At 37.5% G+C, this 5994-nt stretch overlaps 1 pseudogene; it reads right to left on the reverse strand.

Moving 5' to 3' along the window:
- Positions 1–4532: 4532 nt before the first annotated feature.
- Positions 4533–5080, reverse strand: LOC101428078 (ferritin heavy chain-like; annotated as a pseudogene).
- Between the last annotated feature and the right edge of the window lie 914 nt (positions 5081–5994).

The raw sequence follows: 5994 nt of genomic DNA on the forward strand, positions 1-5994 counted from the left end.
TCATTTTCTAAAGGGCTACTTTATTGCAAATCTGGCAATCTCTTGGACTACTTCTACTAGGTTTCTCCCCCTTTCTGCCAAGGGTCTCTGTCTTCTGCCACCACACGTTTACTGGTGAAAAAATGTCAACTATCCTTTTGACTCAAATGACAAGTTGACATCTTCGGCTCCAAACCTAGCTTCACTCCTGCAATCCCAAGGGTGGTTAGATGCCCAAACATGTTTGAAACTGTGCTCCCCATCCTTTTATCATCTACTCCTAAAGTCAGCCTCTTCCCTTGATTCTTCTATTTCTGTTCATTGATACCATGAGGTTGTATAATGAAAGTTTGTTTGTTTGTTTTTTTTTAATCTGGGATAATTTTGTTGCAAGAAACAGTCATCCATTCAAACTAGCTTAAGCATCAGAAGGTATCTGAGGAAGGATACAGGGTATCTGACCATACTGTAGACAAAAAAAAAAAAAAAAGAGTTGCTGGGTCTCCCTTGGGAGTCAGAAGCTGGTCAGGAAGCTAGACAAAGGCAAATACTTTCCCTTCCATCTATTTTAATGTGATCTCTTGTCTCTGCTTTTCTTTTCTTATCTGTCTTTCCCTTCCTCCTTCTTTTCACTCTATCTTTCTACAGCCTGTTCCCTGTATATATTTGCACATGGTCCCTTCATAGATGCTCCAAAATGGCACTCTCAGCCTCAAGTTTATATGGCTTTAAACCCCAGTGCCTGCTGCTGACTCTCTTCCAAGGTTTCAATTCAAATTTGCCGGGTGATAGAGCAATGACCCCATGCAATCTTCAGTGCCCAGATCTGATTCAATCCCAGGTAGGTCAAATGAAGGGTGGATGATGTGGTACACAATAGGACCAGCTATAAAGCGTTCAGCACCATAGCTGTGAAGAGCCTGTCTCAGAGCAGGAGTACATGAGTTTTAAAGTATTTACTATGTACTTGAAATAGCATTTGGTATCATCCCCAAGTGGATAATGTTTACTGCAAGAGGTTTCATTTCTTTTTTTCCAGTAAACGTGTTCTGCCAATGTATTGTCATATGGCACACAAACATAAGGCAGCATTGTCGTAGTTACCCAGAGTTTAAAACTTGATGTCACAGATGCTCTTTATCACCTCTCTCCTACATCTTACCTGTCACCAACTTTTACCAGCTTTCTTCAGAATGTCTCTTGACTCCTTTTCTTTCCCGGATTCTCCTTTCTACAGGTGCCACCATTCTTGCTGAGCCTCTTGTCATCTTTCCCTATTTCTCCTGTTATAGAAGCTTTTTAATTTTAATTATTCACCCTACATCCAGTCTTTTTGCCAATTCATCTTTCATATTGCTGACAAGCTGGTCATAAAACAATCTTTCAATCTTGTCATTCCCCTACTCCAAGACTTCAGTGACTCCCCACAGCCTATCAGATGAAGTCCAAACGGCTTATTCTGACACTCTAAGACCTTGACCATCAAGCTGTAACCTCTGCAGACAGCTCTAACTATGCACTTCATTGGCACTGTTCTCCAGCTAAACTCTGCCCTAAACATGTCTTGAACTTTTCTGTTTCTATACTTTTGCTGTATTCAATCCTGTTGGTTTGGAATGTCCCCTCTTCTTGCTGCCTTCCTAAATCACATACATCATTCAAGTCATAACTCAAGTCCCTTTTATTTTGTGAAGGCTTCCAAATTCAGTCCAGCTCAAATGATGTTTTATTCCACTGAATTACTACAGAGTGCCCCCCCCATTCATTTAATTAGCCCTCTACTTCCAAGAATATAGTTCTGTAATTTTATGCAATTTAAAAACTTTTCATTGGTTTCCTTTCCTCAATTAGATGATATATTTCATAGGGCAGAGACTACATCTTCTACTTTACTATCCTCCTCATGACACCAATTACCTTTCATTACGCATAGTTAGAGCTCCTGAAATACTACTGTTAGGACAAAAATATCTTAAGATCCCTTTGTTACAACACTAGATGCAAATCAACATGCTAAAATTTTATTTTCTATTTTAATTTTTTCTTCTCATTATAAATAAACGAAATCAATGAAAATGTTACTTTATAGACTTTTGAAATTGGAATTATTATTTTTTTTGTATATTGACATTGAAGTTATGGACTTTTTAGGTTGTGGAACAGAATATCAGGTGGCAGTGAGGCCTGGGGAAATGCAAGATTGTTGACTAACTTCTAGTATCTTATTACCCACATAATGGAAAAGGAGAGAAGCTGAATTAATTCCTAGGCACAGGAAAGTGTCGTATGACTTCTGGGGCAAGGCAAAAGAGAAGGGGTATGTTGAATGTTAAAATGAGCATTGCCTGTTGCCAAATGGAATGCAAAACAGCATTAAGGAAGCATTGTTTGACCTGTAAGAATGAACTACTTGTACTACAATTTCCTAATGGCTTAGCACAGGGCTTTTGTCAGGGGAGAAACTATCATTTAAAATTTCCTTCATTAGAAATTTCTACTAAATTTACTGGGAGCTTTCTTCTTTTTTTTTTTCCCTAAGAGAATGCAGCTTTGATAGTATATTTGGAGTAAATGGGAAAATAAGATTTACATAAAAAAAGTTTTATAGTCAATTTGCTTGTGTTTATTCTGTAAATTAAAGACTTGATGTGTCAAATACTAATGATCCAAATCAATTATAGCCATAGTTTCTTATATCTCATGGGGAGAAAAGTACATACCAAAATGTAGTTATAAGCTCAAAGCCAAAGAAATCAGATATGGGAGGTGAGATATCTTGGTGGCTGGAGGTTCAAGGTTATATTGTGATTATACCTGTGCCTATCTTCTTAAAAACATAGCTATGGATATGTATGGCTATGTGATTTCTTTGAAAGAGTTATTCAGGTGGAAAACTGAATCTTCTAATGTTAAAATAATATTTATTCTATTAATCAGAATTCTTCCTTTCTTCTTTGCATGTGTCATTCTTTGAGATCTTTGTTCTAAGTCCTATTTGGTTTCCTGAAATTTAATTTTATTTGAGATCTTGATGTAACAGATTTAATATTTACTCAAATTTCTTTTTTCAAAGCCATGCAATTCTGAAAATGTTAATTCTGGTCATTCATTCACTCATTCTACATTCGAAGGAATGTCAGTTATGTGGCAGGTATTGTACCAGCATTGGGGATAGGGTGTAAGTTATAAAATTGCAAAACTTTGGATCAAGAGGGATCATTTTCCAGTGTTAAGATCCTCTTAGCAACAGTGGTATTTACAAAATTGAGGAATTCCAGTTACTATGGGTCTTTATTTTTAACAGAGAAGTTCTGGATTTACAGAACAAACATGTATAAAATACAGGTTTCTGATATACCACCCTATTAGTCCTTGCATTGGTGTGTTACATTTGTTACAACTGATGAGAGCATATTTTTGTAGCTGTACTATTAACTGTAGTCTTTATGTAATGCACTTTAATGGGATTTGAAAATTTTTTTTATTCTATTACCATATATGCAATCTAACATTTCCCCTTTAAAACATTCAGATATATGTTCTGGTGTTGTTAATTACATTCACAATTTTGTACTATTACACCACTACCCATTGCCAAAAATTTCCATCATTTCAAATAGTAACTCAGTACATTTTAAGCTTAAACTTCCCATTCCCTATCCCTACCCCACCCCCTGGTAATCTATATTCTAGATTCTGACTCTATAAGTTTGCTTATTCTAATTATTTCTTATCAGTGAGATCATACAATATCTGTCCTTTCGTGTTTGGCTTATTACACTGAACATGATGTCTTCAAGCTTTATTCACATTGTCCAATGTATCAGAATTTCATTCCTACTTATAGCTGAATAATATTCCATTGTATGTCTATACCACATTTTGTTTTTTCATTCATGGGTTGATGGGCATTCAGATTGCTTCCATTGTTCATCAATTGTGAATAATGCTGTAATTAAAATCAGTGTGCTTTCAGTTCCTTGGGGTGTATACCTAGAAGTGGAAATGCAGGGGTATATGATAATTCTATACTTAACTTTCTGAGGTACCCTCAAACTATCTTCCAGAGTGGCTGCACCATTTTACATCCCTATCAGCAACGAATGTGTGCTCCTACTTCTTTGCATCCTCTCCAACACTTGTAACTTTCTGTTTTAATAGTAGCCGTTCTCATTGGTATGAAATGGTATCTCATTGTGGGTTTTTTTTTTTTTTTAAGTACTGGATGGAGATTGAACCCAGGACCTTGTATGTGATATGCCAGCACTCAACCACTTGAGCTACACTGACTCCCTCATTGTGGATTTGAAATGCACTTTCCTGATGGCTAATGAGGTTGTGTAGTGTTCAGTATTCCATATGCTTTTTGGTCATATGTATATCTTTTTTGGAGAGATGCTTATTCCAGTTTTTTTTTTGGGGGGGTACCAAATTACTTTATTTGAAGGAATAGTACTAATGAAAGAACTTGGTGGACATTGGTACAACTTACAGAAAAGATAAACCCAACACACATGCACTACCCTGTGGCACTGGGGAGGCCGACATAAGGTTTAGCTCTCATCATCACTGCTTCCGAGAGTGTGCTTGTCAAAGAGATACTCTGTCAAGCCAGAATCCGGGGTCCCCATCTTGTAAAGTTGGTTATGTAGTCACCCACTTCTTTGATGGACTTCACCTGCTCATCCAGGTAATGGGTCTCAATGAAGTCACATAAGTGGGGGTCGTTTTTGTCAGTGGCCAGTTTGTGCAGTTTCGGTAGTGACTGACTCACCCTTTTTTCCAAGTGTAATGCACACTCCATTACATTCAGCCCGCTCTCCCAGGCATTTTGTTCTGGTTTCTTGATATCCTGAAGGAAGATTCGGCTGCCTCGTTGGTTCTGCAGCTTCATTAGTTTCTCAGCATGCTCCCTCTCATGAGACTGGTGAAGAAAATATTTGACGAAATTCTTCAAAGCCACATCATCATGGTCAAAGTAGTAAGACATTGACAGGTGGACATAAGAAGTGTAGAGCTCCAGGTTGCTCTGGCAGTTGATGGTGGCCTCCAAGTCCTGGTTGTAATTCTGGTGCACCTGCGACAGAGATGTGGTCGTCATGGTGGGCAGTTGAGGAGTGGTGGCTGCTGCACGACACTGGAAGGACAGTGGAAGGCAGCTGGTGGTGGCTGGCTGACAGGGGCAAGTGCTGGGTTCCGTTCAAGCACTGTTGAAGCAGGAAATCACGGCGACTCTGCAAAGATGTCAGGCCCTTATTCAAGTTTTTGTCCATTTTTAAACTAGGCTGTTTATCTTTTTGTTGTTGTTAAATTGAAGGATTTCTTTATCTATTCTGAATATTAAATCCTTATTGGATACATGGTTTCCAAATATTTTCTCCCATTGTGTAGATTGTCACTATACTTTCATTATGAAGTCCTTTGAGGCACAAAATATTTTAATTTTGAAGAAGTCTCACCTATTTTTTTCTATTGCTGAACTTAGGTTGTAAAGTCTAAAAAACTGTTGTCTAATTCAAGGTCCTGAAAATGCTTCCCCACATTTTTTCCTAGGAGTTTTATAGTCTGGAACTTATATTTAGGTTTTTGATTCATGTTGATGACTCAAATAGATGAGTTTTTGTATAAGGTGTGAGGTACAGGTCTTTCTTAATTTTTTTTACAAATGGACATACAGATTTCCCAGCACCATTTGTTGAAGAGAATATTCTTTCCCAAATGAGTAGTCTTTGCCCCCTTGTTAAAAATCATTTGGCCATAAATGTCAGGGTAGATTTCTGAGCTCTCAGTCAATTCCATTGTCCTATAAGTCAATCCTTGTGCCAGTGTCATACTGTTTTGATTACTATTGTTTTGAAATAGTTTTAAGATCAGGAAGTGTGAGTCCTCCTATTTCATTCTTCTTTTTCATGATGGCTTTGGTTATTCAGGGCCCCTTATTCTTCCATATAAATGTTATGGTGGGCTTTTCCATTTTTGCAAAAAAGGTTGCTGGGAGTTTTGGTTGGATTGCAT

Source organism: Dasypus novemcinctus, chromosome 15 (genome assembly GCF_030445035.2).
Source record: "Dasypus novemcinctus isolate mDasNov1 chromosome 15, mDasNov1.1.hap2, whole genome shotgun sequence".
Classification (NCBI taxonomy): domain Eukaryota; kingdom Metazoa; phylum Chordata; class Mammalia; order Cingulata; family Dasypodidae; genus Dasypus; species Dasypus novemcinctus.